General features: G+C 43.6%; 1 non-coding gene across 1 annotated transcript; it reads left to right on the top strand.

Annotated features, from left to right (window-relative positions):
* Positions 1-431: 431 nt before the first annotated feature.
* Positions 432-536, top strand: LOC113879316. Its single transcript, XR_003507285.1, has one exon. It is a non-coding gene; the product is annotated as a U6 spliceosomal RNA (small nuclear RNA).
* The last annotated feature ends 20,989 nt before the right edge of the window (positions 537-21,525 follow it).

Genomic DNA, 21,525 nt, shown 5'->3' with positions numbered 1-21,525 from the left:
ATAAATAGCTTTAAGCACCTGGAGCAACGAGGGAGAAAGCACGGCCTCTAGCCAGGCCACAATCACATTCACCTTCTCAGGGACCCGGCTCAACTAAGGCCTAATCGAAAGGTCATTTATGCCTACATATGACCTCTTGATTTGACCTATTTGGTAACATTAAAATTTCAACTGATAAAATTATATTCACTGAGTTTTACCAGAGTCTCCATTAGTTTAGCAAATTTGCCAGTGCAGGAGACATAAGAGACACAGGTTCATTCCCTGAGTTGGGAAGATCCCCTGGAGGAGGGCATAGCAATAATAATAATAGTGGGCATAGAGTTAGAACCAGTAAATGGATTTTTCCCATGGTAATTACAGGTCCTGACATTTACCTGAAAAGGGAAAATTTAGAGGAAAACATTAGCAGTCAAAAACATTGGCTTAGAGTGCTTGCTTCAGAAGCATGTACACTAAAGCTGAAATGATACAAAGAATTAGCATTTCATCTAAGTGAAGATGACATGCAAATTCTAGAAGTGCTCCACATTTTAAAAAAACAGACAAACATTGGCTTAGATGCACAAGGAGGACAGAAAGATGCCTAGATACACAATATGATCCAAATCTCTCCTTCTCGGAAACAAGGAAGAAATTATTTGTTTGGTAGAGAATGCCCTCCATGAGCTAGCAGCAGGACCCGGCTGGAATCAGAAATGGAAGAAAGTGCTGAATCAATGCCTTTTCTAAACCACAGTGACCTCTCTCTGTAGACTCTTCTTTCAGATCCCCTGGAGAAGGAAATGGCAACCCACTCCAGTACTCTTGCCTGGAGAACTCCATGGACAGAGAGTCCTGGTGGACTATACAGTCCATGGGGTTGCAAGGAGTCGGACATGACCGAGTGACTAAAACTTTCAAATATTTACATAATGAGGATTGAGAGATGTATCGGAACTGCCCTTTAGAAGCCAAAGATTTCCTTTTGGCCCTAAGGAAATAAAATTCTATTTCTTGGGTGCCTGGAAGCAGCAGTCTGGAGGAAAGGAGTGAATAAGTGTAAGGCCTTCCTGAGATTGGATTACTGAGATAAGCTTGGGGTGGAATGAAAATGTATCTCTTACCCCATAAGCACAAACGACAAATCTTTTATGTTTCACCATTTCCAAGGTATGGTCGTTTTTTGCTTCCCTGACTGTTGCTAAGGTGTTATTTGATCCCTATGAAAGTGAAAGTGAAAGTGATAGTCCCTCAGTTGTGACCCCATGGGCTGTAGCCCGCCAGGCTCCTCTGTCTATGCAACTCTCCAGGCAAGAATATTGGAGTGGGTAGACATTTCCTTCTCCAAGGGATTTTCCCGACCCAAGGATCAAACCCAGGTCTCCTATGTTGCACGTGGATTCTTTACCATCTGAGTCACCAGAAGTCCATGCAGCCCCTATGCACCTTTCTCCGCAGCTCAATTTGGCTCATTCCTTTCTGTTTGGTTCGCTTAGTTTATCCCTATTGTTTCCCAACACCAAGTTCAGGTCTCACTTTCTCCAAGACACCTTGCTGACCCTCCCTGGAGTGGGCTGGGGGTTCTATATGAAAGTCTGCTCAGTCACTGTCATAGTGGCTATTAGTAATTATCACACTGCATCTCCATTGTTCCGTACCACTGGGCAGTGAACTCCTAGAGCACAGGGTCTGAGTTTTCCATCTCTGTCTCCCGGGGCATAGTGGATGTTCAGAGAAGACTTTAATCGATGAAACTCCAGCCCTATCTATTTTCTGACACCATCAGAGTCCGTGCTGGGTTCCACACAAACCCTTTATTATCCTCTCATGAAGGAGTCTTAGAATGCAAGCGACAGAGGCTAGGTTCCAAAGATAACAGTCCACCTACTTTGATGCAAAATAAACAGTGAGGCATCATTAAGCCACCCTAACTAGTAATAAATGGCTTGTGAACACCTCACGTCAGATTACAATTCATAGATGTCTTACCAATCTGAAGTTGCCAGTATAGATGTCTTACCAATCTGTCTTACCAGTCTGATTAGCTAGCACCCATGGATCAGGAAAAAGAAAGTTCTGTGGAATAGATATGTCCCCAAAACACACGAAGACAAATATAACCTTGGTCATGTGTGTGCGTACTCAATCAGTCATGCCTGACTCTTTGGGATCCCGTGGACGGCAGCCCACCAGTTTCCTCCATCCATGGAAATTCCCAGGCAAGAATACTGGAGCAGGTTACCATTTCTTCCTCCAGGGGATCTTCCTGACCTAAATATCGAACCTACGTCTCTTGTGTCTCCTGCATTAGCAGGTAGATTCTTTACCACTGTGTCCCGAAGGAAGTCCTGACTCATGTGAATTATGAAATTATGAGAGCTCCACCCCTATCACTGACAGCAGATGCTTCCCCAGACTACCCATGTTAAACCCAAAGATATGAGGTGAGAGAAGCAACTCTCAAGAAACCCAAGTTAAATGGTACTTTAAAATAATACAAGAGTATCTCCCTATAGCAGATTTATAGAGACTCCCCTCCAAGATGTGCTAACACAGACAGGTAAGGTATAGTAAATTTAGGAACTACCTACTGCTTCTGTTAAATCCACATAGACTTATTTGTTAGCAAAGCCCACCCTGTTTTCCTGCTGCTGTTTCAGTCAGTTCAGTTCAGTTCAGTCACTCTGTCATGTCCAACTCTTTGCGACCCCATGAATCGCAGCACACCAGGCCTCCCTGTCCATCACCAACTCCCGGAGTTTACTCAAACTCATGTCCATCAAGTCGGTGATGCCACCCAGCCATCTCATCCTCTGTTGTCCCCTTCTCCTCCTTCAATCTTTCCCAGCATCACGGTTTTTTCCAATGAATCAGTTTTTTGCATCAGGTGGCTTCAGCATCAGTTCTTCCAATGAACATTCAGGACTGATTTCCTATAGGATGAACTGGTGTGATCTCCTTGTTGTCCAAGAGACTCTCAAGAGTCTTCTCCAACACCATAGTTCAAAAGCATCAATTCTTTGGCACTCAGCTTTCTTTGTAGTCCAACTCTCACATCTATACATGACTACTGGAAAAACCACAGCTTTGACTAGACGGACCTTTGTTGATAAAGTAATATCTCTGCTTTTGAATATGCTGTCTAGGTTGGTCATAACTTTTCTTTCAAGGAGGAAACATCTTTTAATTTCATGGCTGCAGTCACCATCTGCAGTGATTTTAATACTATAAACCCAGATTACAGTCCTGATTCACAGAGCTACAGTAGGAGTTGAGTAAAATTGGTTGAGGAAATAACATCAAGAGAAATTTGACATGATTAGTTCTCAGCCGAAATGAATGAAGGGTTATGCCTTTGTTCCATGGTTATTAAGGTGAAAAGCATACAAAATGGATTAGAGGATCAGGTATGCTTGTGTTGTTGGACTGGACTCTTTCCATGTTTCATTTGGGTATTAAATGCTATGATTCTAAGACGAGAGTCTCAAAACAGCCTTTTTCCTCAGGTTCCACTGAGGACATCTATGAACACCCACGTGGAGGGAGCCACCCTGTGTGCCTTATCTCCTGGCAGTCAGGTGTGTACAGAGCACCAGCCAGGAGTCATCACCTCCTCTAAGAAGGAGCAGAGATGCCAGTGCAGGTTCTCAGAATCAAACAGAAGATGAAGAGATCAAAAATCAGAAGCAAAGAGAGATGAGGGTTTTAAATCAAAGTGCTGTGCACTGTTCAAAATTTTTAAACATCCACTTTCTCCATGCAGGTCAATGCTGATGGCATGTTCTTAGTAATTCAGTCTTGTGAAACTCCTGTTTGATGCTCAGTTTTGTTGTGAAACATTTACATTAAACTGTGTGAGGCTGTGGATTCTGCACCGGGAGCTGGGTGGGGAACATAATGGTCAGGCTCCCACCATGCCGCCATATCACACTTGGGCATGAGCAGATCTCTGCATTGAGTTTGCTCCAGTGATGATGAGAAAAAGTGAGGACCTCAACCCAGCAAGTCCACCAAAGTGAAATATCTGCCAGGATTCCCAGGGGTGTTTGAAACAGAAGCTAGCATGAGAGAAATGGACCTTGACAAGGGGTGAAGGATGATTAAAAGCATCAGATATGACAGTCAGGGTGCAGCATTGCCTGAAGTGTGGCAATGCTACTCTCTCATTAAACTCCATGAGCAACAAATGTCAACCTTTTAAGCTTTAAGGAGTCACTTTGGCATGAAGGTAACTACCTTAGGCAACAAAATACAGTAATTTTTCTGAGATATCAAAGCCTCTCTTTCACTACTTTCTGGATGAGATGAATCATAAGAACATTTCTTTTCTACACTGACGTCCCCCATGGACCCCATCCAAGTCTGATACCAGCTTTCCATGAATGTGAGTTACTGATGCATGGACAAGAATAATGAGAATTCAGTGGGCCTGCACATCCAATGTCTCAGTCTTTGGTGAAAAAACCATCAACATCATGCAAAAGGCACCCAATTAAACACATGTGGGATGTAGCATAAGGAAAAGTTCTACATGTAATAGAAAGTGAGCCAGCCCTCTTGGGAAAATAGAGCCCATCAGTAAAATGGGTTTTATTTCTACTCTGAAAAATTACTGGCTAAAATCAGAAAGCAAACATGAAAGAGAAAATGGGGGAGATGAGAGAATTTCATTATATTTGCATTTTTAATTCATCTACAATTATTTTTGTAGGCTGTCAGATGTTTTTTCCATTAGAATATGGAATTGGTCCAATGTTTTTATTTAATAATAGATATGTTATGGAACCATGCAGAGATATCATGCATGTATTAAGGACTTTGTACTTTTTATCCTACAAGCACTGAGAAAAACCATTGGAAGTTTTTATTAAGGGCAAGGCATGATTAAATTTACTTCAGAATCTAAAAGAACATTCCCCTTAGAGTACACAAAATGGATTAGAGGATCAAGTGTGCTTGTGTTGTTGGATTGGACTATTTCCATGTTTCTTTTGGGCATTAAATGCTATGATTCTAAGATGAGAGTCTCAAAACAGCCTTTTTCCCTTGTATATGAGTCATATGAACTTGACTAAAAGTAGCATTCTGTAGAAACTCTTCAAGAAATGGTTTTACACTCTCCAAAGAGGCAAAGAACAGCTCTGAATTTATAAGACAACACAACTTGCAAGAGGCCAACAGAAAATTCAAACAGAGTATTCAACAAATTCTGCACCAAATAGAGTATCTGTGTTCTGTTTTCAATGCCTTTCAGAATATCAAGATTTCAAAGAAGTCTATATGACAGCTGCAAAGATCATATTGTGTTATAGGTCACTTTAGAAATTGTACTATATATAGATAGATAGATGGATAAATCAGTTGCCAAAACTACTAATTTTAATATAGACCATTTACTAAAAAGCCATTTACTACATTTTAGTATAGGCCATTTACTAAAAGGATGGGAGTTGTGTGGATGAACTCAGTTGGTTCTTTCACCGAACCAAACTCAAGGCAATTCTGTGAATCCTCAGATGTATATTTCCCCTGGTCAATCAATTATGAAGTTCTGGGTATCTATTGCAGAGTAACAACTAACTGGATTAAAACAATTGTTTGCTATCTCTCACAGTTGTGGCAATTGATGAGTCATCTGAGCCTCTGCATCTTAGGGTCCCCATCCACTGAGGGAGGTCAGGGCTGAGTCTGGAGATGTCTGAAGTCTTCTTCACTACATGCCTGCCATTGGTGCTGGATGCAAAATGGGTGGAAAAGTTGGGGGTAGACCAAGCATCTCTTTCCATTTGTTAAACAATCTTGGAATCCTTGCATGTACAGTGGTTTCAAGAGTTCAAGCATCATGCATGGCACCTGAATTACACCAGAGCAGGTGATGTGAGGAAATATGCAGAAGTTTCATAGTGTCATTTAGGTTTCTTGTAACTTAGTCTCAGGAATCAGCATCACTAACACTGCATTCTCTTGGTTACACAGGGTCAGCTTGAACTAATGCGAGAGAAGGCTACCCAAGGGGGATGAACACCAGCAGGCATGGTTCATCAAGGCCATCTGATAAACTAGCTTGTTGTTCAATCACTAGCTTGTGTTTGACTCATTGCAACCCGTGAACTGCAGCATGCCAGGCTTCCCTGTCCTTCACTCTCTCTCAGAATTTACTCAAACTCATGCCCACTGAGTCAGTGATGCCATCCAACCATCTCATCCTCTGTTGCCCCCTTCTCCTCCTGTCTTCAATCTTCCCCAGCATCAGGCTCTTTTCCAGTGAGTTAGTTCTTTGCATCAGGTGGCAGAATTATTGGAGCTTCAGCTTCAGCATCAGTCCTTCCAATGAATATTCAGGGTTGATTTCATGTAGGATGGACTGGTTTGATTGCCTTTCATCTACTGGAGGCTAGTGGAGCAAAGAAGATGTGATGATTAAGGAAGTACAGCTTTTCAGCCCAGTTCTTTTGAAGGAAAGGGATGCATGCTACACAGTAGATCCGTGCTGTGATATCTTACTGAGCAGATTCCACAGAGGAAGCCAGTTTAACTAAAGAGGAAACTCATTTATTACCATTTAATATTTCTTAATATTTTGGGAGGAAACAGAGAGTAAGACAGGTACTGAACATTGCTATTTCTTGCTCTCACAAAAGGATTAAATAACGGGAATATCTCTTGGAGTCCATAGGTTAAGTTTACTTGATGAAAGTGTCAGGAATGGCTATTTACTGCCAGGAAATGAGGGACCAGCCCAGTGATTAGAATCCTTCAGATTCTTGAATAGTCCCAGCAGTCAAGGAAGCTGGTAACTGATTTATCTGTAAACCAGAAATGTCACTTGCCTCTATCATCCATCAGGAGGATGTCGTGTCAAGATGCTGTAACGTGTGCTGCCTGGTACAAATTATCTGCAATGGATGGATCTGTTTCTCCTCATTTTCTTCATCCTTCAGAGGTTAATGGACACGAGAATCACTCCAGAAACCCCCAAAGCCCCAGGGCTTTTGTGTTGTACTCAGTAGCTATCTAAATCCTCATGATTACAGAAGTTGAATCTCAATTTAAAGAAAAAAAATTCCAAAAATACTTTAAAAGTACCATCTTTTTTAACTTGTTGTTCAGTTGCTCAGTCGTACCTGACTCTTTGCGACACCATGGACTGCAGCACCCCAGGCTTCCCTGTCCTTCACCCTCTCCCGGAGTTGCTCAAACTCATGTCCATTGAGTCGGTGATGCCATCCCACCATCTCATCCTCTGTCGTCCCCTTCTCCTCCTGCCTTCAATCTTTCCCAGCATCAGGGTCTTCTCCAGTGAGTCACCTCTTCACATCAGGTGCCAAAGGATTGGAGCTTCAGCTTCAGCATCGTCCCTCCTGATGACTGATTTCCTTTGGGGTTGATTTCCTTTGGGAATCACTGGTTTGATCTCCTTTCTGTCCAAGGGATTCTCAAGAGTCTTCTGCAGCACCACAGTTCAAAAGCATCAATTCTTCAGTGTTCAGCTGTTCTTATGATTCAACTGACCATCCATCCATAGCCACTGGAAAAACCACAGCTTTGACTAGAAGGACTTCTGTCAGCAAAGTGAAGTCTCTGCTTTTTAATATGCTGTCTAGGTTTTTTTTTTTTTTCCAAGGAGCAAGCATCTTTTAATTTTATGGCTGCAGTCACCATCCACAGTGATTTTGGAGCCCAAGAACAACCTCGTGACAAATTGGTTTGTCTTCAGCAGTACAGAAGCGTGGAGGCTGCAACCCCTCATGAGAGTTTAAGCCAGGAAAGAAAAATGCCCATGTGATTGGAATCTGTGGAAGGAGAATCTCCGTGAGCACCAGGAGTGATTCCAAATTCTGGAGAAAAGCCAGCAAAGCCCGAGGCCCCCAAACAAGGAGGGCTTAAATGCTCGGGGATTGGGGGTAGTCTCAGCCATGGAGAGACCCACCCAGCCCAAACGTCGCCAGTGAAGTCTGTGTCTGTAGAGGAGAGCAACTTTGCCACCTGCTGGACCACTGGAGACCCAGGGAGACACAGCAACAAGCACCAGGACAAGAAGGATGCTGTGCATACACAGAAGGTACAAGCACGTGCGGACGGCTGGTCTATGGACCGGTTTTCAGGGGATGGGACTCAACGTGGATTTGCAGACGCAAAGTTGTCAGGCTATGCATGTGCCCTGTATTTAAGCTTTTTGTCTGTTCCCACTTCTAGAAGTCTGGAGAGAGTGATGTTTATAAACTGACTGCGTCTTGGAGCAGTTTAACAGACAGGTGTGGATATTCGAGGTGAGCAGCTCATCTCCACCTGGGGGACAGGAGAGCAGCCAGAGGCAGGGCAGGGCAGCAACGGGGCTCATTGCTCATTACTCACAGAGTCCTCTTGTGTTGGTCAAGGGAGCTCTGCGTCACCTCCAGGGAAGGGTGTGTGGGGTCCTAATGCCTTCAGGGTCCAGTCACCCTCATGCCTCACCCAGGGGCCCCAAACACGTTAGTGAAATGGTAGTGAGAATGCACATTCAGGCACAACCCCACCTCTCAGGACACAGAAGCCTCAGGAACAAATGTAAGTCTGGCTCTGAGTTGACTGAGTCAACACAAGGACCGTTCACAGCAGCCGTGCGAGACTCTTAGGGAACACACTCGGCACTGTTCCTGGTTGGTTCACAATCCAGGTGCTTTTTCTCCTTATTTCATGTTTAGTAAGTCTCCCCAGATTCCCAGGGTTAACAGAAGAATGCAGTGGCAGGAGAGCCCTGCCCTGGGGGCTTTAGGACTTGTGTCTATAACCTTGTAGTTTTACAGCTGTGTTGCCAACTCTGTCCATTTGGAGTTCATCCTCCTTAAGACAAAACACAGGCTTTGAACCAGCAGATCTCTGACCTTCTGTGGCATTTAGATGACACCATGAATGACCATAAAGCATAAGCAGATTAGTGTTGACTCCATTCCTTCATCATTCACTTATTCCATATGTGTCGTTAAAGCCTGATCTGTGCCCGAAAGTCATGATAACAGAGGTGATACCGTATAGCCTGGGTCCTCAAGCAGCCCCACAGTCATGAAGGGATAGAAGCACAATATCTTTGATTACATTCATTGATATATTAAAGGTAATTAATGCTTAAGGTTTATTAGAAAAAAGGAAGACCTCTGACTGACACTCACAATCAGACATCATTTGGGTCCATGGCTGTCAGAGAGCCCACACCCACAAGGCACCTGTGATTCAGGAGGAGAGTCCCCAGGTGTCCCTCAGGGCAGCTTGTGGGAGGTCAGTGAAATAGGAGCTCCTCATATGAGCAGGACAGATTAAAGTCCTACCACCTGCTTTGGCACGCTTCTGAGAGGTCATTAAACCCTGAGACAATGATAGGACTCAACTCAGAAAGGAAGATGTCTAAATGATACCCCCAAATCTGAGACTGTAATAAAAATGTGACAAACGCTCCACACAAGATGTGATTTTCCCACAGCCACAGTCATGTCCGATATTACGTTTCATTATCTCAGAACTCTGTGAGCTACACAGATGAGAACAAGTGAGGTTCTGAGGGTTGAATCTTCTCAAAATTTCCCAGCTGGTGATGGTGTTCTTCAATTTCTTTTAGTTGGAAATGCTGTCCTATTTGTTGAAACAAAGGATGCCAACCCCACAGGGCCTTCGGTCAGTTGCTGATTTTACATGGGATACACCGCATCAGGGTGTGTTATCATAACACCCACTGACAATTCCAACAGAAGAGCTTCTCGTGATGAACTGTGGCCAACTCCCTCAAGGCAGCCACTTGAACATGTGTATCCACCTCTTAACCCTCATGGCTTTTGCCCTGTGTTGCTTTTGCTTTGACCTCTAGAGTTTAAGCTGCCCTCTGCTGTTTTTTTCTTTCTTTTCCACTAGTTCCTCTGTGTGAGCTCAGGGTGACTGTCACTCAAATCCCTGGGCAAAGGTCTAGAGAGAGACCCCACTTCACAGAGAAGGGCAACACTAAGCAGTTATCAGACCATGGGGGAGAGGACTCGGATGTCAAGGACAACCAGAGTGCTCCTGTCAGGCCAGAGCTGACAACCATAGGCCAGTAAACCGGGAGGAGCAAGGGGCTGGCTCTGCAGCCCCCCACCCCACAGGGACCTGTGAGGGGAAAGGCAAGGATGAGGGGAGGCTGGAGACGTGCCCTGACTGCCCCAAGGGGGCAGCGTGGGGTCCTGACGGCAGGGCACCTCATTCCTGAAGACCTCGGCTTCCCGGGCCCTGTGCCTGGCTTTTCCCTCTGTCGGCTGAAATGACAGCGTTTCTCCAAGAACGGGACTCTTTTCAGAGGACCTGGAGGGAGGGCTGTGCTCCCAACCGCACAGCATTTTTCTTTCCTGGGCAGGATCCATGAAGCTTAAAGCTGAAGGCTGACAGGAGATTGAATCACACCAGCCTCTCATGCCCGGGTGTCCCAGCAAACGCCTGTCTCAGCTCTGGTGTGGAGCCGTGCAGAGGGGGCACGTGGTCTGCAGCTCTTGCTGCTCCTGAACCAGAGGAAGGGGCACTCAGGGACCGTGGGGCCAAGAAGAGAAGGGGGGTCTCAGCCTCCTTCCACGTCCAACCATGTCTGACAGGGCGGGTCCCATACCAGCTGGGCTGAGACCCAAGGCTGGTGAATCTGCAGAACATGTGTGTATGTGTGTGTGTGTGTGTGTGTGTGTGTGTGTGTGTAATGGGGGCTGTGCGTGGGGGCAGGTGTGAGAGAGAGAGAGGTGGGGTGGAAAATGCCTGTGATAATATGTGTGTTTGTACTCTATGCTTAAAAATGTGATTGTGAGCACATGGGTATTGTTGAGTGCATGATGAACGTAAGAGAGCGTGCATGAGTGTAAAGGAGTTTGTGAGTGTGGGTGTTTTGTGTTTGTGGATGTGAGTGAACTGTGAGTGAACTGAGGTTGTAGTTGTGAGTACATTAATGAGTATGAGTGTGTATGAGAGTATGCGAATGTATTTGTGTGTCTGTGAGTCAGTGAATGAGAGAAGGTGTGTGTGAAAGGGCTGTGTGCTGGTGTGTTCTGTAGGATTGGGGAAATGTGGTGAGAAGGGACATGGAGAGAGTCTTAAGCACTTTCCAGGGAAAACATGGACCCTGGCATTTCCCCTAATTCGTGCACACACATCTTGCTGAACCACAGGCCCAGGGAGCCTGGAAAAGTGGTGTGGAAACCCTGTAAGATGAAAACTGGGACCCCTCTAGATACAGTGCCCCAGTGCACATTCTTGTCCTGGCCCATCGGCCCCTTCACCTTGGGCAGCTCTCAGTCTAGGTGTAGGCTGGCAGCATCAATGGAGAGAAAGCCCATCATTCCCTTGGGCAGGCCTGGTCTCCTGCTTCTGTCTGTTTTCAGCCTGTCTTCCCTTCATGCTTTCAGAACATATGATACTGATCACTTCTGGGCAGTAATTTTCAAAAAGAAATGATCTTGAAAAGGTCCATTCATTTTAGATTCTGCTTCTATACACCTGTTGAAGCAACTTATGTGACAAAATGAGCAGAAGCTGGAAGAATTTATGGATTTGCGTTTCTGCATTGCCCTGAAGGAACGCCTATAATTGGGCACTGAGAGTTTATTGGAAAGTCCTAACCGCGGGATGCGGCTGCACTAGCTTCCCTTGCAGACAGAACGTCCCTCCCCTTCAGGGGAAAGTCTTCCTCTCACAGGTGTTGAAGGGCTGTGGGGAGCAAAGGGAAACCTCCATCACAGCCTCCTCTTCTGTCAAATCTCTCTGAGAAAACAAGTGTTGTCAGGTCTCAACTCCCAAAACAACTTTTTTCAATCCAGGACATCTCCAGAAGAGGGAAATGCATTCCCTGAGAAAGAAGGCAAAGACACGAGAGCAAAGAAAAATAACAGACTGGTGGAACGTCCCATGGATGAGATCCTGGGGCCGGGAATCAAGACCCAAGGCTTTGTCTTCAGCTTCTACAACTTGATGTGTGATTCTGATTCTGAAATATTAAAATCGATATAGATATATTTAATAATAATTTGAGAAAACTTGCCTTATTCTCAGGGTATCAAAGATCCCATTAGAAAAGTCTATATTTACTACAGATTTTGAAGCACAAACTAAGAGCTGTCAGTGGTCCCTCCTCCATACGAGGGAGTTTCTATGTTGGTGATGCTGAACATCAGCTCCAGGCGAACAGGGGTAGAGACATTTCAGCCTTCCCCTGACCTTGGTCTTGGGTCCATTCTGCAGCTGCATATGGTGGCCACTGCAGCCATGGTGTCAGGAGATGACCTACATAAAGAAAAAGCAGAGGTGATCAGAGTCTCAGTGTTCCCAGAGAATGTGACCCCACTCTGTTATCACTGCTTTTTCTTTTCTGAAAATGCAAATAATGTCTTCCCTTTATCTGTTCATATGGGTATAAGTGTCATACATATTGATATAGCTGATCCTACTAGAAAAATAGGGGCTTCCCTGGTGGCTCAATGGTAAAAGAATCTGTCTGTAAATGGAGGAGATTCAGGTTCAGTCCCTAGGTGGAGAAGATCCTCTGGAGGAGGAAATGGCAACCCACTCCAGTATTCTTGCCTGGAGAATTCCATAGACAAAGGAACCCCCGAGGGCTACAGTCCATGGCGTCACAAAAGAGTTGGACACGACTTAGCGACTAAACCACTGGAAGAATATTCCTTCTGATTTGTTTCTTTATGGGTTTTCATTTTTATGACCTCCATGGTTTTAAGGTTCAACCCAGAGCCAAAGAAAATTCCTGCTAATGCTGAGTAAGACATTTCTGTATCATTTCTAACATGTTAAGAAGCCAAGATATTTTCATTTCCGAGAAGAGCAGCACCTGAGGCAGGGACTCTTGCCTGAGCTCTCCTTACTGACATAAAATAGAGACCCAAAGGATTTTTAAAACCTCTTGATTGAAGAAGTGGGGGAAGACTGAAGTTTCACACAGTAGTGACATTCTGGAAAATGATTTGGGTCACCTGTGCTGGGCCTGTCTTAATCTGTCTACACCAGTATCTGTGGACATGCTCTGGTTTCCTTCAGTCTCAGAGGGCACCCCAGTGGTCCCCACGGTTAGGCATGTGCTACACAGGATTGAGAGAGAAACAAGGGTGACAAAATCATTATTCGACACTTAGCACTAGAGTAGTTTTCACTACCAGGTCACTCTATTGAGATGATGAAAACTCCTGTACGTATTGCTGTATGGTGACCAGGCCTTGCATCTACTGAGAAAGGCATCTCCTTCAGTGAAGCTGGATACGAGTGCCTCAGCTTTAAGCTCCTTTCATCTATTACTCATTGACGAGAAGCCAGGTTGTTGGTTCTGAGGAGATACTGAAGCTTAAAGGTCAAAGTGATGTTTAGGTTAAAGGAAAAGAAAGTCAGACTTCCAAAGTGGTATATTTGGGAGCCATGGAGTTTAAAAGAAGTGAAGTGCTTTTAGTGAATGCCAGGGACAAATTTTAAAATGTACCTCTTGGCATAGTTGAAAAGATTTTTTTTTAGTGGGGGGAAGTGTATGGAAAATGCAAGCACTGTACTATGTTACTTTATCAATACAGGGCTTAGGTACATGAAGCAAAGAAGAAAGATTGCATTCATATGCATGTATCAGTTTAGACGTTAAGAGCAGAGACACACTGAAGAAAAGCAAAGCAATCTATTTTGAGTTAGATATTAAACTCCTAGAACTGGACACTAAAAAAGGCTGCATCCAAAAATAAGGATTTTCCAGTGGTCACATATGGATGTGAGAGTTGGACTATAAAGAAAGCTGAGCAGAAGAATTGATGCTTTTGAACTGTGGTGTTGGAGAAGACTCTTGAGAGTCTCTTGGACTGCAAGGAGATCCAACCAGTCCATTCTAAAGGAGATAAGTCTTGAATGTTCGTTGGAAGGACTGATGTTGAAGCTGAAACTTCAATACTTTGGCCACCTGATGCAGAGTTGACTCATTTGAAAACTCCCTGATGTTGGGAAAGATTGAAGGTGAGAGGAGAAGGGGACGACAGAGGATGAGATGGTTGGATGGCATCACCAACTCAATGGACATGAGTTTGAATAAACTCTGGGAGTTGGTGATGGACAGGGAGGCCTGGCATGCTATAGTCCATGGGGTCGCAAAGAGTCAGACATGACTGAGCAACTGAACTGAACTGAAAAATAAGAATATTTCTCATATTGTCATAAGTGTACCAAAATCATTTTAGTTTTGTATTCATGGGTCTCCATATTATTTTGGACAACTTGATATGGGCTTTCCATGTCCTGAAATAAGTAGCTGAATTTGCAGCTTGTGGGAGTATACCAGAGAAACTGTGGCCGGTGAGGCAACTTTGCTGCTCCCAGACATACCTTCTTGCGGCGCATGGTTTAATCAAGAATGTAAGATTGCTTAGTAGAAAGTAAACCACACTGCCTGGATGTTCCATTTGCTTTGAAAGATATAAAGAATAAAATAAATACAGGTACTGAATTCATTTTACAGTTGCTGCCATGACAAATTACTACAAACATAGAGGCTTAAAACAGCAAATTTATTATCTGACAATTCTGTAGGATGAAAATCCAGGCAGCTTGGCAGATGTTCTTGCTCCTGCCCTCTCACGACTGAAGTCAAGGTGTCAGCAGAGCTGTGCTCCTTGCTGGAGGCTGTGGAGCATCCTCTCCTAGGCTCTTGATGGCTGTTGGCAGAATTCAGTACCAGGTGGTGGCTGCATCGAGGTCCCCATTTTGCTAGCTTCTGCCTGGAGGTCATTCTTAGCTTCTAGAGGACATCTGAATTCCTTGACTTGTGATAGCCTGCATCTTCAAAGTCAATGTCAAATCCCTCTCAGGCTTCCAATCTCTTGGACATTCTATTCTGCCTCAGCTGAAAAAAGTTCTCTGCTTCTGTGGGCTCACGTGATCTGACCGTGCCTGTCTGGATAATCCAGAAGACCCACTGCATCATAAGGTCCAGAAATTTAATTAGATCTGGTAAATGCCCTCTTTTTAAAAAAAAAAAAAGCATATTTCTTTCATTATTAAAAGCATACACAGGAGAAGCCATTAGTTTTACATAGGAATGTACTCATGAACAAAGCATTTCTTACAGTTTTCCAAAACTAATACAGTATTCTAAAATTCATTGAGTAAATACATCCAAATTTTTAAAGCTAAATTGAAATCCCTAAAATTACTGGGCAGAGTAGACTTTTTCAAAATCAAATAAAAAGAGAATGTGACTATGGTTTGTATTGCCTGCCTGCCTGCTAAGTCGCTTCTGTCATGTCTGACTTTTTGCGACCCAGTGGACTGTGGCCCACCTGGGTCCTCTGTCCATGGGATGCTCCAGATAAGAATACTGGAGTGGGTTGCCATGCCCTCCTCCAGGGGATCTTCGCAACTCAGGGATTGAACCAGTGTCTTTTGAGGCTTTTGCATTGAGGCAGATTGTTTACTGCTGAGCCCCCAGGGAAGCCTGCTCTGTATTAAATAAATTTCATTTTTAGCTTTGGTGTTGTCATTGTCGTTCAGTTGCTCAGTTGTGCCCAACTCTTTGTGACCCACATGGACTGCAGCAGGCCAGGCTTCCCTGCCCTTCACCACCTCCCAGAGCTTGCTCAAAATCCTTCCGTTGAATCAGTGATGCCATCTAACCATTTCATCCTCTGTCGTCCACTTCTCCTCCTGCCTTCAGTCTTTCCCAGTATCAAGGTCTTTCCTAATGAGTCAGCACTTTGCATCAGGTGGCCACAGGATTTTATAAGATGCACCCTTATTGTTTCTTTGCAAACAGGATAACTTTCTTTAAAACCTGATCAACATTTTCAATATTTATAGCTCTATATGACAGATAACAGGGAAACATTATTCTCATTGTGTAATTACAGACATATTATAAAACCCAAGAGCATGAGATAAGCAAAAGAAATACAACTCTGAGCCATATGAACAAGATATAATGGAAAAAATTCACAGGTTTCAAAGATTGGAAACCGGACATCTCTCTGGGGCCATTAGTTTTTCTATCTTAGGTACTGTTTTCAAATAATACAGAAAATTTAAGAATTATCCCCATAGAACTATCTGATTTTTTGAGATAAAATTAGAATTTTGAATTTAAACTATTTGGAATTACTTAATACTTAAATATATTGTTCAAGTATATTGGTAAGGATTTATGCCTCATATTGGCTTCATACATATGTCTCCTACCACACATGCACACATAACTTGTATTTACACTATATGTAAAATATTATATATAGCATATGTATATATGAAGTATGCATATTAAAGCTATGAAATAAAGGTCACTGAATTTTTATCTGTATTGAATATTTCAACTTCTGATAATTCATTACTTTCTTCTTTCTGCTGTTTTTTGATTGTTGTTCTTGTCATTTTTTGTTTTAATGATTATCAATTATTTTCTAAGTTAAAAGTAAAGCTTATTTTTCTTTGGCACACTGTGCAGGATGTGGGGGTCTTAATTCCCAAAGCAGAGATCTAGCTTGTGCTTCCTGCTTTGGAAGAGCTGAGTCTTCACCACTGGACAACCAGGGAAGTTCCTAGCAAAACTTTTAAAGACAATTTCACTAGGAAATGAAACTGTTCAATAAACATGAAACAGATCTTCCTCTCCTCTACTATGCTTTCCCTCCTATAGTACAGTGAACTATTTTAGGGCTTTTACATAACGTAGTACCTTCTCTCTCAACCTAAACGCTACGATTGTTACTAGGGACAATGTGAATTAATAGGGGAAAACTCAAATGATTATAGTTTCCATTTTATCTATCTTTAGAGGAATCCACATTATTTTTAAGGGCATAAACCTTTTGAATACATATTTACTACAGTCAAACATGTAACTTTCAAATTACAAAATGGGTTGATTTCTAAGAAACATACTCCACTGTGGCCTCACAGTGAATGCATGGTTGCAAAGCAAGGGCTAGATGCTAACAAATACCTGATGCTTCAGAAACATTCATTCCAAAACAACTAAATGAAAAAGCGCCCAGTCCAGCTGCATTTCAAGGGCGACCTTCAGCTTTTCTCAGGTCACAGAGAAAGTAAACAAAAACACTTAAAAGCCTGAATGATTTTTTTGTTGTTCTAATAATTTGTCACAGGAGCAAACTTCTGATCATATCTGTCCAAGCTTCTAAACAAAACACTGAAATTCAGGTCACCACATTACCTGGACTCATTATCTTCTACCTTTTTTAAAAAGTAAATTCTTTTTTAAACAACAGCTTGCAATTTCTGTTCAAAATAAAAGGCTGATTTCAGCTCATTTGCCATGGAAAATTTCTAACATAAGAAATTCAGAGCAAAATAAATTGAATTCAATTTCTTCTCATGCATTGCTTAGTGAAGGCAAAGGCTTTCTGCAAAGAGAAAATTACAGCATTGAAGGTTACATAAAAAGGAAGACTGAGAATAAAATGACACAGAGGAAACATTAAATATGGGGAAACCTGCCTTGAGCAAATACTGTACATTGATGTCTTGATTTCATAGCATTTATTTCCAATAGCATTTGTAAAAATGTTCTGCAAATTGCCCTTAATGTTTTGAAAGGAATTCAATAGATTCAGGCAAAGTTGAGACAGAATATCCACCAGTGAAAGCTAAGGCACTTGGCTTTGGCACCTGAGCTGTCCGCGTGTCCTCAGAGGACACGCTGGTGTGTGACTCCAGCCTCACTCACAGGAGTGAGAATACACGAGGACATGGTCCTGGCAGAGACTGTTCAGTCTCCTCACAACAGGGAGTGGGTGATGATGAGATCAATCGTCCAATACAACCTCTATGCCCCCGAGCTCCCCTGCCTGGCCCCACCGGGGCTCCGCATCTGCCAGGGAGTCAATGAGCAGATGTCTCATGAAGCATCATCACCCGACCTGATAAACGCTAGCAGGAGACACCGGATTCTGGAGCGGGAAGAGGCTCAGTGAACCTGGGAACAGGCCAGCCTCCCCACTCCACTCAAGCCAAAGGCAGCACCTGCAGGCAGACTCGCTGGGTCAGGCAAGTGCCCCCAGAGAGGAAGGGCAGGGCAGCCTGTGTCGCCCAGCTCGCACTTCCAGGGGTCCCCACTGGCCTCAGCTCTTCCCTGGGCGCCATGAGGAGAAGCCGGGAATCACACAAATGAGCACCCCTCTTGGGATGAAGACTCAAGGTTAAGTTGATTCTCTGGGGTGAGACACCCCTGACCTTGACTCAGACCAGCCACCCTAGGTGGGCAAGCTTCCTGATTCTCACCGGATTTCATCTCTTCATATGTAAATGAAGGCACAGTTCATTATGTAGATTCAGGAATGGGAGATCAGCTATGTGAAACACTTAGCAGATGCTTCATAAATGTGAGTTAATATAAAAATTGCCACTCTGAGCCAAATGTATATTTAGTCAATCATGGTGTTCTTGATGTTTATTCATATGTTAACATCTGACTGGTTACAGTTATACCACAGTGCCACTCCACTTAATCTTTCTGCATTCATTTTGATAGAAATCAACATATCCTGTACATGGATAACGGTGTCTTTTCAATCAAATGCTTGCAAATGCAACTAAGTTGTAGCCAGATGCTACAGACTGAATGTTTGTCTCTCCAAAATTGCTATGCTGAAGTCTAATCCCCTGTGTGATGCTTTTGAACTGTGGTGTTGGAGAAGACTCTTGAGAGTCCCTTGGACTGCAAGAAGATCCAACCAGTCCATCCTAAAGGAAATCAGTCCTGAATATTCATTGGAAGGACGGATGCTGAAGCTGAAACTCCAAAACTTTGGCTATCTGATGTGAAGAACTGACTCATTTGAAAAGACCCTGATGCTGGGAAAAATTGAAGGCAGGAGGAGAAGGGGATGATAGAGGATGAGATGGTTGGATGGCATCACTGACTCAATGGACATGAGTTTGAGTAAGCTGTGGGAGTTGGTGATGGATAGGGAGGCCTGGCGTGTTGCAGTCCATGGGGTCGCAAAGAGTCAGACACAACTGAGCGACGGAACTGAACTGAACTGAACTGATGGAGTAGGGGGTGGGGCGTTTGAGAAGTGATTAGGTCCTGACTGTGGAGTCCTCTAAATGGGATTAGTGTCCTCATAAGAGAGACTCCAGAGAACTCCCTGTTCCCCCAGAGAATACGTGGCTTTCTGCCACAAGACAACTCAGAGAGATGGCCATCTACAAACCAGGAAGCAGCCCTCATCACACACCAAATCTGCCAGTGTCTTCATCTTTGGACTTCCCCATCTTCAAACTGTGAGAAATAAATTTCTGTTGCTCTGGCTACCCAGTACATGGCATTTTTATTATAGCATCTGAATGGACTAAGACACCAAGTTTTCTCTCCCCAGAGTCCCTCTGTTAATTTTACCTTCTTAATATGGCTGAAATGTGTTTACCTTTCTGTACTTTCTTAGACACTACCTTGGTGAATGCCCTCTCACCTGTCCTCCTGAATAGGTATCTGGTAACTAATCTGTTTCCTTCAATCTCTACCCCAGCTGACCGAGAGAGACTCATCTAAGCATGCAGATCAATTCAAGGACATCCCTTTGCCCCAAGACAAAGTCGAGCCTCTGCTTAACACAGCTGCTTCTACAGTCTGGGCTCCAGCCCTCCTTTCTTTAGACTGAGTCAGGTCCCCAGTGCCCATCCTCTGGACCTTTACGTTCTCTCACCTGCACCCTGCTCTCCTCTGCTGGCCTGATTAAACTGTACTGGCTTTTCACCTTTGTGGGTTTATCAGTCCTCTTATTAGACGTGGCTTTCTCAGGAAAGCCATCCTTGACCTCCCAAGGCTGGAGTAAGCACATATGTGTGGGTACATGCTAAGTCATGTCCAATTCTTTGTGACCCCATGGACTGTAGCCCACCAGGCTCCTCTGTCCATGGGATTCTCCAGGCAAGAATACTGGAGTGGGTTGCCATTCCTTCCTCCAGGGGATCTTTGCAACCCAGGGAATGAACCTGTGGCTCTTACGTCTCCTACACTGGCGGGCACATTCTTTACCACTAGCACCACCTGGGAAGTCTGTAAATACATACAGTCAAGCCATTACCTTAATACTTCACATTTTGTTATAAATTAATTTTTAACTGCCTCTGCCATCAGACTGGACCCTGTGCCAGAACACAGAGCCAATTATTTCATGAGTATTCTCAGTACCAGGCCAAGGATAAGCACATACTGTGTCTTGAATAAGCATTGCTGCAATCGATTAAGAATGAATGAACAGGATAAAAGTTTACCTCATGACTCTGTTCTCTCAGTTCCCATTCACTGTTCCTAGTGCCACACTGACTTCTTCATCTAGAATAACCAGGATAAGATTCAAAGTCAAGGTCACTGTTGTGACATAACGGTGCAATCAGTAGAGCTGTCAGCATAAAGATTAAAACTGTAGAACCTGAAACTTCCCTGGTGGCCCAGTGGTTAAGACTCTGCCCTCCCTATGCAGGGAGCATGTGTTCGATCCCTGGGCCAGGGACCTAAGATCCCACATGCCAGAAAACATGAATAATAAAGTAAATTTTAAAATGAATAGATAAAACTGTGAAATCCACTTGGCACATCCCTTTGAGAATCTTTCTTCTTGGGACCTTCTTCCCCTTTGATTTTTCTTCTTTTGCATGCTGTACTTCCTCCTTCCTCATGTCATAGTCAACCCTTTTCTCTTGGGCTGGCCAACTTGAACAGTCTTTGGGTTTTTATATGTTCAGTTATCAGCTAAAGCAGGCTACATCTGCACAAGACCAACACCTGAAACTTTAGAATGGACAGGAAAGAATCCGGAAGTGTGGGGGGTGGATGTGAGTCTTTGACCAGCTACATAAGACTTGAGAAAGTAAGTATCTCATTATCCTCCCTACTGAAGTGCACATCTATGGAGGATGAAATGGAGGCGGGTAAATAGATGTGTGAAAGATGCTAGAGGCAAGTGTTTTTGCTATTCATTTTGTTATCCTGTACTGTTCAGAACCAAGTTTGTGCAACTAATACCTGATAGAGTTAACTTTAGGCAAGTTGGCAAGGATTCCAAGGCCCCTTAAGAAGGAGGTATACATTCTTTGCCTATAAACAACAATCTATCTTGCTCAAGAATATATTTTTCCTTAGGCTCTGTGTTAATGACTATAGAGCAAAAATGTATCTTCCCTGAGGACATATTTTTCCTTAGGTCCTGTGCTAATGATTATGTAACAACAAAGTATCCTGCTTGAGGACACCTTTCTTCTTCTTAACAGGAACCCTTTCCTTCTGGCTAATCTTGTACCTATGTTATCTCAAGATGTATGTTGTGTGTGGGAGAGCTTCTAGGAGAACTTTTACAACCTTGAGATAGTCTTCTGATCCATTGCTAGTAACTAATCAAAACATACAATGTTCTGCTCAAGTTAACGATCCAGGTATTCTCTTTCACCTCCTTCTGATGTCTGTGTCAAAAGTCTTCTCTGTTTCTTTTCAATAAACTCTCCTCACCGGAAGCCTCAAGTGGTCCCTGTTATCTGCCAGGATGGGTGAGAGAATTCGTCTCCCCGTGAAAGCTA

This window comes from Bos indicus x Bos taurus, chromosome 20 (genome assembly GCF_003369695.1).
Source record: "Bos indicus x Bos taurus breed Angus x Brahman F1 hybrid chromosome 20, Bos_hybrid_MaternalHap_v2.0, whole genome shotgun sequence".
Classification (NCBI taxonomy): Eukaryota; Metazoa; Chordata; class Mammalia; order Artiodactyla; family Bovidae; genus Bos; species Bos indicus x Bos taurus.
The sequence above is the reverse complement of the archived record's forward strand: the minus strand, read 5'-3'. Positions and strand labels throughout refer to the sequence as shown.